This window comes from Lytechinus pictus, unplaced genomic scaffold (genome assembly GCF_037042905.1).
Source record: "Lytechinus pictus isolate F3 Inbred unplaced genomic scaffold, Lp3.0 scaffold_24, whole genome shotgun sequence".
In the NCBI taxonomy this organism is placed as follows: Eukaryota; Metazoa; Echinodermata; class Echinoidea; order Temnopleuroida; family Toxopneustidae; genus Lytechinus; species Lytechinus pictus.
In genome coordinates, this window is record NW_026974144.1 from 668,445 (window position 1) to 682,046 (window position 13,602).

Genomic DNA, 13,602 nt, shown 5'->3' on the forward strand with positions numbered 1-13,602 from the left:
AACGTACCCAAACTTGACCACGGTCGATTTGGGGAAATTTAAAATTTTGACGCGCGCGTACGTGCGCGTCGTGACCTTTGCATGACCTCTGATGACATGTCCTGATGACCTGTCACCTGAACTTGATATGATGCAAATATGGATGATTTTTGATGATTAGTTGCGATGATATGATCAATCATTTAATTTTACAAAATGGCGCCTAGATGACGTCATCATGATTTGATAACCTTGAAAAGTTTCGTTTCACGATTCCATAATAATTTCCATACATGACATGAAAATCAAGAAATTTGACAAGCCCGATTTTGAGATAAAGTGGGAACAAAATTTGGCAATAAAAATAAATAAAGTAAATTCTGACGAATATAATAGGTGATCTGTCATATTCATGACAGACCACCTAAAAAGGAAAAAAAAAAAAAAAAAAAAAAAAAGGCAGGCAAGGTTTGAACCACCGACCCCTGCTTTACTAGTCAGGTGCGTTATCCAGTCGACCACAATGTTTCCGACAGACGGCAAATGCAAAACAGGAAACATATTGTCAACTTGACATTGAATGTACATTCTTGCAATTCCAAATTGGCATGATGACAAAACTCTACAAATTCTAGTTTTGAGAATAGTACAAGCTTTAAAATGAAACAGTGGAGATATTGTCTAAAGGATACATTCTAAGCTAAAACATATTGAAAATTTGGCGAGAACAGACCAAGATTTACGGAATTAAAATCAATTTAAATGACTGTGGTGACATCATGAAACAGAAAACACTTGTTCTTAGTTCCGACGCCATTTTGATGACGTCACGATGTAATTAAGAGTCAAATGTGGCATGAAATCATATCTCCTATTCATACTCTATTCGAATATGAAAAGAAAAATTGGGGTCAACGGACTCCCTGAAGAGCTACAGTGAATTTTATATAGGCATATTTTAGCCCATTTACGCGCGCGTAATGCAAATTTGAATGGACGCGCATTCCCGTATTATTGGTCGTAAGAGGCTGAATGAGGTATCAAATTAATCAGAAGATAATGAACAATGGAAAGACATGAAAGAAATGATGACTCGAAGATGCATAACGATGGTAGGTGCAAGAACGCGCACGCATACCTGTGCGCGCGCAAATTCTTGACATGCTCAAAATGACCAGAAACGTACCCAAACTTGACCACGGTCGATTTGGGGAAATTTAAAATTTTGACGCGCGCGTACGTGCGCGTCGTGACCTTTGCATGACCTCTGATGACATGTCCTGATGACCTGTCACCTGAACTTGATATGATGCAAATATGGATGATTTTTGATGATTAGTTGCGATGATATGATCAATCATTTAATTTTACAAAATGGCGCCTAGATGACGTCATCATGATTTGATAACCTTGAAAAGTTTCGTTTCACGATTCCATAATAATTTCCATACATGACATGAAAATCAAGAAATTTGACAAGCCCGATTTTGAGATAAAGTGGGAACAAAATTTGGCAATAAAAATAAATAAAGTAAATTCTGACGAATATAATAGGTGATCTGTCATATTCATGACAGACCACCTAAAAAGGAAAAAAAAAAAAAAAAAAAAAAAAAGGCAGGCAAGGTTTGAACCACCGACCCCTGCTTTACTAGTCAGGTGCGTTATCCAGTCGACCACAATGTTTCCGACAGACGGCAAATGCAAAACAGGAAACATATTGTCAACTTGACATTGAATGTACATTCTTGCAATTCCAAATTGGCATGATGACAAAACTCTACAAATTCTAGTTTTGAGAATAGTACAAGCTTTAAAATGAAACAGTGGAGATATTGTCTAAAGGATACATTCTAAGCTAAAACATATTGAAAATTTGGCGAGAACAGACCAAGATTTACGGAATTAAAATCAATTTAAATGACTGTGGTGACATCATGAAACAGAAAACACTTGTTCTTAGTTCCGACGCCATTTTGATGACGTCACGATGTAATTAAGAGTCAAATGTGGCATGAAATCATATCTCCTATTCATACTCTATTCGAATATGAAAAGAAAAATTGGGGTCAACGGACTCCCTGAAGAGCTACAGTGAATTTTATATAGGCATATTTTAGCCCATTTACGCGCGCGTAATGCAAATTTGAATGGACGCGCATTCCCGTATTATTGGTCGTAAGAGGCTGAATGAGGTATCAAATTAATCAGAAGATAATGAACAATGGAAAGACATGAAAGAAATGATGACTCGAAGATGCATAACGATGGTAGGTGCAAGAACGCGCACGCATACCTGTGCGCGCGCAAATTCTTGACATGCTCAAAATGACCAGAAACGTACCCAAACTTGACCACGGTCGATTTGGGGAAATTTAAAATTTTGACGCGCGCGTACGTGCGCGTCGTGACCTTTGCATGACCTCTGATGACATGTCCTGATGACCTGTCACCTGAACTTGATATGATGCAAATATGGATGATTTTTGATGATTAGTTGCGATGATATGATCAATCATTTAATTTTACAAAATGGCGCCTAGATGACGTCATCATGATTTGATAACCTTGAAAAGTTTCGTTTCACGATTCCATAATAATTTCCATACATGACATGAAAATCAAGAAATTTGACAAGCCCGATTTTGAGATAAAGTGGGAACAAAATTTGGCAATAAAAATAAATAAAGTAAATTCTGACGAATATAATAGGTGATCTGTCATATTCATGACAGACCACCTAAAAAGGAAAAAAAAAAAAAAAAAAAAAAAAAGGCAGGCAAGGTTTGAACCACCGACCCCTGCTTTACTAGTCAGGTGCGTTATCCAGTCGACCACAATGTTTCCGACAGACGGCAAATGCAAAACAGGAAACATATTGTCAACTTGACATTGAATGTACATTCTTGCAATTCCAAATTGGCATGATGACAAAACTCTACAAATTCTAGTTTTGAGAATAGTACAAGCTTTAAAATGAAACAGTGGAGATATTGTCTAAAGGATACATTCTAAGCTAAAACATATTGAAAATTTGGCGAGAACAGACCAAGATTTACGGAATTAAAATCAATTTAAATGACTGTGGTGACATCATGAAACAGAAAACACTTGTTCTTAGTTCCGACGCCATTTTGATGACGTCACGATGTAATTAAGAGTCAAATGTGGCATGAAATCATATCTCCTATTCATACTCTATTCGAATATGAAAAGAAAAATTGGGGTCAACGGACTCCCTGAAGAGCTACAGTGAATTTTATATAGGCATATTTTAGCCCATTTACGCGCGCGTAATGCAAATTTGAATGGACGCGCATTCCCGTATTATTGGTCGTAAGAGGCTGAATGAGGTATCAAATTAATCAGAAGATAATGAACAATGGAAAGACATGAAAGAAATGATGACTCGAAGATGCATAACGATGGTAGGTGCAAGAACGCGCACGCATACCTGTGCGCGCGCAAATTCTTGACATGCTCAAAATGACCAGAAACGTACCCAAACTTGACCACGGTCGATTTGGGGAAATTTAAAATTTTGACGCGCGCGTACGTGCGCGTCGTGACCTTTGCATGACCTCTGATGACATGTCCTGATGACCTGTCACCTGAACTTGATATGATGCAAATATGGATGATTTTTGATGATTAGTTGCGATGATATGATCAATCATTTAATTTTACAAAATGGCGCCTAGATGACGTCATCATGATTTGATAACCTTGAAAAGTTTCGTTTCACGATTCCATAATAATTTCCATACATGACATGAAAATCAAGAAATTTGACAAGCCCGATTTTGAGATAAAGTGGGAACAAAATTTGGCAATAAAAATAAATAAAGTAAATTCTGACGAATATAATAGGTGATCTGTCATATTCATGACAGACCACCTAAAAAGGAAAAAAAAAAAAAAAAAAAAAAAAAGGCAGGCAAGGTTTGAACCACCGACCCCTGCTTTACTAGTCAGGTGCGTTATCCAGTCGACCACAATGTTTCCGACAGACGGCAAATGCAAAACAGGAAACATATTGTCAACTTGACATTGAATGTACATTCTTGCAATTCCAAATTGGCATGATGACAAAACTCTACAAATTCTAGTTTTGAGAATAGTACAAGCTTTAAAATGAAACAGTGGAGATATTGTCTAAAGGATACATTCTAAGCTAAAACATATTGAAAATTTGGCGAGAACAGACCAAGATTTACGGAATTAAAATCAATTTAAATGACTGTGGTGACATCATGAAACAGAAAACACTTGTTCTTAGTTCCGACGCCATTTTGATGACGTCACGATGTAATTAAGAGTCAAATGTGGCATGAAATCATATCTCCTATTCATACTCTATTCGAATATGAAAAGAAAAATTGGGGTCAACGGACTCCCTGAAGAGCTACAGTGAATTTTATATAGGCATATTTTAGCCCATTTACGCGCGCGTAATGCAAATTTGAATGGACGCGCATTCCCGTATTATTGGTCGTAAGAGGCTGAATGAGGTATCAAATTAATCAGAAGATAATGAACAATGGAAAGACATGAAAGAAATGATGACTCGAAGATGCATAACGATGGTAGGTGCAAGAACGCGCACGCATACCTGTGCGCGCGCAAATTCTTGACATGCTCAAAATGACCAGAAACGTACCCAAACTTGACCACGGTCGATTTGGGGAAATTTAAAATTTTGACGCGCGCGTACGTGCGCGTCGTGACCTTTGCATGACCTCTGATGACATGTCCTGATGACCTGTCACCTGAACTTGATATGATGCAAATATGGATGATTTTTGATGATTAGTTGCGATGATATGATCAATCATTTAATTTTACAAAATGGCGCCTAGATGACGTCATCATGATTTGATAACCTTGAAAAGTTTCGTTTCACGATTCCATAATAATTTCCATACATGACATGAAAATCAAGAAATTTGACAAGCCCGATTTTGAGATAAAGTGGGAACAAAATTTGGCAATAAAAATAAATAAAGTAAATTCTGACGAATATAATAGGTGATCTGTCATATTCATGACAGACCACCTAAAAAGGAAAAAAAAAAAAAAAAAAAAAAAAAGGCAGGCAAGGTTTGAACCACCGACCCCTGCTTTACTAGTCAGGTGCGTTATCCAGTCGACCACAATGTTTCCGACAGACGGCAAATGCAAAACAGGAAACATATTGTCAACTTGACATTGAATGTACATTCTTGCAATTCCAAATTGGCATGATGACAAAACTCTACAAATTCTAGTTTTGAGAATAGTACAAGCTTTAAAATGAAACAGTGGAGATATTGTCTAAAGGATACATTCTAAGCTAAAACATATTGAAAATTTGGCGAGAACAGACCAAGATTTACGGAATTAAAATCAATTTAAATGACTGTGGTGACATCATGAAACAGAAAACACTTGTTCTTAGTTCCGACGCCATTTTGATGACGTCACGATGTAATTAAGAGTCAAATGTGGCATGAAATCATATCTCCTATTCATACTCTATTCGAATATGAAAAGAAAAATTGGGGTCAACGGACTCCCTGAAGAGCTACAGTGAATTTTATATAGGCATATTTTAGCCCATTTACGCGCGCGTAATGCAAATTTGAATGGACGCGCATTCCCGTATTATTGGTCGTAAGAGGCTGAATGAGGTATCAAATTAATCAGAAGATAATGAACAATGGAAAGACATGAAAGAAATGATGACTCGAAGATGCATAACGATGGTAGGTGCAAGAACGCGCACGCATACCTGTGCGCGCGCAAATTCTTGACATGCTCAAAATGACCAGAAACGTACCCAAACTTGACCACGGTCGATTTGGGGAAATTTAAAATTTTGACGCGCGCGTACGTGCGCGTCGTGACCTTTGCATGACCTCTGATGACATGTCCTGATGACCTGTCACCTGAACTTGATATGATGCAAATATGGATGATTTTTGATGATTAGTTGCGATGATATGATCAATCATTTAATTTTACAAAATGGCGCCTAGATGACGTCATCATGATTTGATAACCTTGAAAAGTTTCGTTTCACGATTCCATAATAATTTCCATACATGACATGAAAATCAAGAAATTTGACAAGCCCGATTTTGAGATAAAGTGGGAACAAAATTTGGCAATAAAAATAAATAAAGTAAATTCTGACGAATATAATAGGTGATCTGTCATATTCATGACAGACCACCTAAAAAGGAAAAAAAAAAAAAAAAAAAAAAAAAGGCAGGCAAGGTTTGAACCACCGACCCCTGCTTTACTAGTCAGGTGCGTTATCCAGTCGACCACAATGTTTCCGACAGACGGCAAATGCAAAACAGGAAACATATTGTCAACTTGACATTGAATGTACATTCTTGCAATTCCAAATTGGCATGATGACAAAACTCTACAAATTCTAGTTTTGAGAATAGTACAAGCTTTAAAATGAAACAGTGGAGATATTGTCTAAAGGATACATTCTAAGCTAAAACATATTGAAAATTTGGCGAGAACAGACCAAGATTTACGGAATTAAAATCAATTTAAATGACTGTGGTGACATCATGAAACAGAAAACACTTGTTCTTAGTTCCGACGCCATTTTGATGACGTCACGATGTAATTAAGAGTCAAATGTGGCATGAAATCATATCTCCTATTCATACTCTATTCGAATATGAAAAGAAAAATTGGGGTCAACGGACTCCCTGAAGAGCTACAGTGAATTTTATATAGGCATATTTTAGCCCATTTACGCGCGCGTAATGCAAATTTGAATGGACGCGCATTCCCGTATTATTGGTCGTAAGAGGCTGAATGAGGTATCAAATTAATCAGAAGATAATGAACAATGGAAAGACATGAAAGAAATGATGACTCGAAGATGCATAACGATGGTAGGTGCAAGAACGCGCACGCATACCTGTGCGCGCGCAAATTCTTGACATGCTCAAAATGACCAGAAACGTACCCAAACTTGACCACGGTCGATTTGGGGAAATTTAAAATTTTGACGCGCGCGTACGTGCGCGTCGTGACCTTTGCATGACCTCTGATGACATGTCCTGATGACCTGTCACCTGAACTTGATATGATGCAAATATGGATGATTTTTGATGATTAGTTGCGATGATATGATCAATCATTTAATTTTACAAAATGGCGCCTAGATGACGTCATCATGATTTGATAACCTTGAAAAGTTTCGTTTCACGATTCCATAATAATTTCCATACATGACATGAAAATCAAGAAATTTGACAAGCCCGATTTTGAGATAAAGTGGGAACAAAATTTGGCAATAAAAATAAATAAAGTAAATTCTGACGAATATAATAGGTGATCTGTCATATTCATGACAGACCACCTAAAAAGGAAAAAAAAAAAAAAAAAAAAAAAAAGGCAGGCAAGGTTTGAACCACCGACCCCTGCTTTACTAGTCAGGTGCGTTATCCAGTCGACCACAATGTTTCCGACAGACGGCAAATGCAAAACAGGAAACATATTGTCAACTTGACATTGAATGTACATTCTTGCAATTCCAAATTGGCATGATGACAAAACTCTACAAATTCTAGTTTTGAGAATAGTACAAGCTTTAAAATGAAACAGTGGAGATATTGTCTAAAGGATACATTCTAAGCTAAAACATATTGAAAATTTGGCGAGAACAGACCAAGATTTACGGAATTAAAATCAATTTAAATGACTGTGGTGACATCATGAAACAGAAAACACTTGTTCTTAGTTCCGACGCCATTTTGATGACGTCACGATGTAATTAAGAGTCAAATGTGGCATGAAATCATATCTCCTATTCATACTCTATTCGAATATGAAAAGAAAAATTGGGGTCAACGGACTCCCTGAAGAGCTACAGTGAATTTTATATAGGCATATTTTAGCCCATTTACGCGCGCGTAATGCAAATTTGAATGGACGCGCATTCCCGTATTATTGGTCGTAAGAGGCTGAATGAGGTATCAAATTAATCAGAAGATAATGAACAATGGAAAGACATGAAAGAAATGATGACTCGAAGATGCATAACGATGGTAGGTGCAAGAACGCGCACGCATACCTGTGCGCGCGCAAATTCTTGACATGCTCAAAATGACCAGAAACGTACCCAAACTTGACCACGGTCGATTTGGGGAAATTTAAAATTTTGACGCGCGCGTACGTGCGCGTCGTGACCTTTGCATGACCTCTGATGACATGTCCTGATGACCTGTCACCTGAACTTGATATGATGCAAATATGGATGATTTTTGATGATTAGTTGCGATGATATGATCAATCATTTAATTTTACAAAATGGCGCCTAGATGACGTCATCATGATTTGATAACCTTGAAAAGTTTCGTTTCACGATTCCATAATAATTTCCATACATGACATGAAAATCAAGAAATTTGACAAGCCCGATTTTGAGATAAAGTGGGAACAAAATTTGGCAATAAAAATAAATAAAGTAAATTCTGACGAATATAATAGGTGATCTGTCATATTCATGACAGACCACCTAAAAAGGAAAAAAAAAAAAAAAAAAAAAAAAAGGCAGGCAAGGTTTGAACCACCGACCCCTGCTTTACTAGTCAGGTGCGTTATCCAGTCGACCACAATGTTTCCGACAGACGGCAAATGCAAAACAGGAAACATATTGTCAACTTGACATTGAATGTACATTCTTGCAATTCCAAATTGGCATGATGACAAAACTCTACAAATTCTAGTTTTGAGAATAGTACAAGCTTTAAAATGAAACAGTGGAGATATTGTCTAAAGGATACATTCTAAGCTAAAACATATTGAAAATTTGGCGAGAACAGACCAAGATTTACGGAATTAAAATCAATTTAAATGACTGTGGTGACATCATGAAACAGAAAACACTTGTTCTTAGTTCCGACGCCATTTTGATGACGTCACGATGTAATTAAGAGTCAAATGTGGCATGAAATCATATCTCCTATTCATACTCTATTCGAATATGAAAAGAAAAATTGGGGTCAACGGACTCCCTGAAGAGCTACAGTGAATTTTATATAGGCATATTTTAGCCCATTTACGCGCGCGTAATGCAAATTTGAATGGACGCGCATTCCCGTATTATTGGTCGTAAGAGGCTGAATGAGGTATCAAATTAATCAGAAGATAATGAACAATGGAAAGACATGAAAGAAATGATGACTCGAAGATGCATAACGATGGTAGGTGCAAGAACGCGCACGCATACCTGTGCGCGCGCAAATTCTTGACATGCTCAAAATGACCAGAAACGTACCCAAACTTGACCACGGTCGATTTGGGGAAATTTAAAATTTTGACGCGCGCGTACGTGCGCGTCGTGACCTTTGCATGACCTCTGATGACATGTCCTGATGACCTGTCACCTGAACTTGATATGATGCAAATATGGATGATTTTTGATGATTAGTTGCGATGATATGATCAATCATTTAATTTTACAAAATGGCGCCTAGATGACGTCATCATGATTTGATAACCTTGAAAACTTTCGTTTCACGATTCCATAATAATTTCCATACATGACATGAAAATCAAGAAATTTGACAAGCCCGATTTTGAGATAAAGTGGGAACAAAATTTGGCAATAAAAATAAATAAAGTAAATTCTGACGAATATAATAGGTGATCTGTCATATTCATGACAGACCACCTAAAAAGGAAAAAAAAAAAAAAAAAAAAAAAAAGGCAGGCAAGGTTTGAACCACCGACCCCTGCTTTACTAGTCAGGTGCGTTATCCAGTCGACCACAATGTTTCCGACAGACGGCAAATGCAAAACAGGAAACATATTGTCAACTTGACATTGAATGTACATTCTTGCAATTCCAAATTGGCATGATGACAAAACTCTACAAATTCTAGTTTTGAGAATAGTACAAGCTTTAAAATGAAACAGTGGAGATATTGTCTAAAGGATACATTCTAAGCTAAAACATATTGAAAATTTGGCGAGAACAGACCAAGATTTACGGAATTAAAATCAATTTAAATGACTGTGGTGACATCATGAAACAGAAAACACTTGTTCTTAGTTCCGACGCCATTTTGATGACGTCACGATGTAATTAAGAGTCAAATGTGGCATGAAATCATATCTCCTATTCATACTCTATTCGAATATGAAAAGAAAAATTGGGGTCAACGGACTCCCTGAAGAGCTACAGTGAATTTTATATAGGCATATTTTAGCCCATTTACGCGCGCGTAATGCAAATTTGAATGGACGCGCATTCCCGTATTATTGGTCGTAAGAGGCTGAATGAGGTATCAAATTAATCAGAAGATAATGAACAATGGAAAGACATGAAAGAAATGATGACTCGAAGATGCATAACGATGGTAGGTGCAAGAACGCGCACGCATACCTGTGCGCGCGCAAATTCTTGACATGCTCAAAATGACCAGAAACGTACCCAAACTTGACCACGGTCGATTTGGGGAAATTTAAAATTTTGACGCGCGCGTACGTGCGCGTCGTGACCTTTGCATGACCTCTGATGACATGTCCTGATGACCTGTCACCTGAACTTGATATGATGCAAATATGGATGATTTTTGATGATTAGTTGCGATGATATGATCAATCATTTAATTTTACAAAATGGCGCCTAGATGACGTCATCATGATTTGATAACCTTGAAAAGTTTCGTTTCACGATTCCATAATAATTTCCATACATGACATGAAAATCAAGAAATTTGACAAGCCCGATTTTGAGATAAAGTGGGAACAAAATTTGGCAATAAAAATAAATAAAGTAAATTCTGACGAATATAATAGGTGATCTGTCATATTCATGACAGACCACCTAAAAAGGAAAAAAAAAAAAAAAAAAAAAAAAAGGCAGGCAAGGTTTGAACCACCGACCCCTGCTTTACTAGTCAGGTGCGTTATCCAGTCGACCACAATGTTTCCGACAGACGGCAAATGCAAAACAGGAAACATATTGTCAACTTGACATTGAATGTACATTCTTGCAATTCCAAATTGGCATGATGACAAAACTCTACAAATTCTAGTTTTGAGAATAGTACAAGCTTTAAAATGAAACAGTGGAGATATTGTCTAAAGGATACATTCTAAGCTAAAACATATTGAAAATTTGGCGAGAACAGACCAAGATTTACGGAATTAAAATCAATTTAAATGACTGTGGTGACATCATGAAACAGAAAACACTTGTTCTTAGTTCCGACGCCATTTTGATGACGTCACGATGTAATTAAGAGTCAAATGTGGCATGAAATCATATCTCCTATTCATACTCTATTCGAATATGAAAAGAAAAATTGGGGTCAACGGACTCCCTGAAGAGCTACAGTGAATTTTATATAGGCATATTTTAGCCCATTTACGCGCGCGTAATGCAAATTTGAATGGACGCGCATTCCCGTATTATTGGTCGTAAGAGGCTGAATGAGGTATCAAATTAATCAGAAGATAATGAACAATGGAAAGACATGAAAGAAATGATGACTCGAAGATGCATAACGATGGTAGGTGCAAGAACGCGCACGCATACCTGTGCGCGCGCAAATTCTTGACATGCTCAAAATGACCAGAAACGTACCCAAACTTGACCACGGTCGATTTGGGGAAATTTAAAATTTTGACGCGCGCGTACGTGCGCGTCGTGACCTTTGCATGACCTCTGATGACATGTCCTGATGACCTGTCACCTGAACTTGATATGATGCAAATATGGATGATTTTTGATGATTAGTTGCGATGATATGATCAATCATTTAATTTTACAAAATGGCGCCTAGATGACGTCATCATGATTTGATAACCTTGAAAAGTTTCGTTTCACGATTCCATAATAATTTCCATACATGACATGAAAATCAAGAAATTTGACAAGCCCGATTTTGAGATAAAGTGGGAACAAAATTTGGCAATAAAAATAAATAAAGTAAATTCTGACGAATATAATAGGTGATCTGTCATATTCATGACAGACCACCTAACTAGAATTTTAATTCGTCTTGAGGACGAATTAGGTGATCTGTCTGTCATTCTCATGATCACGATTTAATATTCGATCATTACAACCATGTCAATGCAGATCAATATGATCATCATGATTAAAAACGGACTTTTATTAACAAAAGAACATATTAAATACAACAGCTTAAAGACAAAATATTAGGTTATGTAAACGATCTTGTTTTATTAGAGAATGCCGAATGCAATTTCGCAAGTGACTACACGAAATAGTGAAAATAATGTTGCCGGAATCCATGAATGTAGAATCAAATTTGGAGAAAAATCAGTATTTAATAGAGGTTACACACAAATACATGAGCAAAAAAAAACATTGTCAAGTGAGTTTCGAACCTAGGACCTTTGCATTGCAAGGCAGGTGTGCTATCCATTAGACTACACAGCGTCCCGTACTCTCATCGTTCAAAGAAGGAATATTATCTTAAATTGACTTATGATAGTGAAAATTGGCATTGTGATATGCCTCTATAAATTCTCAGTTTTGGGGATGAATAATTAAAATAAGTGAAAATGTTATACAATATTCAGTAAGAGTATAAGCTCAGCTACAATATGTCGGAATCTGGGCGAAAAATGATCAAGAATTACGGAGTTATAGTCATGTTTGCAAAATTATTCAAACGTCATAAAACCAAAATGGAAAATTTTAGTTCCGACGCCATTTTGATGACGTCATGATAAAATTTAGGGTCAAATGTGACATAAAATCACATCTATATTTCATACTCTATCCGAATATAAAAGAAAATTTAGGGGTCAACGGACTATCTGAAGAGCTATATTGAATTTTGTAAAGGCATGTTTTTGCACATATTTGGTCTATTGTTAACGCGCGCGTGCGCGCGTGATTCAAACTTTGATGGAAGCTAATTCCTTTACTACTGGTCGTAGAAGGTTGATCAAGGTATCAAATTATTAGAAATTTAATAACAAATGCATTGACGTAAAAGAAAGTGAGATTTTACATTGCGTAACGACGCTACGCGCGTGAACGCGCGCGAAAACGGTTGAGCGCGCAAATTCTTGAAATGCTTCAAATGACCTGATTCGTACTCTACTTTGATCAAAAAGTGATTTTGGGCATTTTAAAATTTTGACGCGCGCGTACATGCGCGTCGTTACGTGTACATGACCTTTGATGACATGGACAGTTGACCCTTGATCTGAAGTTAATTCGATGTTAATATTGTTCATTTTTGATGATTGATGATGAAGATATTGTTGATAATGTGATTTTACAAAATGGCGCGTAGATGACCATTTGACGTTGAACTTGTTTCGTACACATCGCATGATAACTGTTCATAATTGATAATATTTTGATGAAAATTGATTGAGCACTTTTTCAGCTTTTGGTGGAACAAGAAAAGGGTGGAAAAAGAAAAATAAACTAGAATTTTAATTCGTCTTGAGGACGAATTAGGTGATCTGTCTGTCATTCTCATGATCACGATTTAATATTCGATCATTACAACCATGTCAATGCAGATCAATATGACCATCATGATTAAAAACGGACTTTTATTAACAAAAGAACATATTAAATACAACAGCTTAAAGACAAAATATTAGGTTATG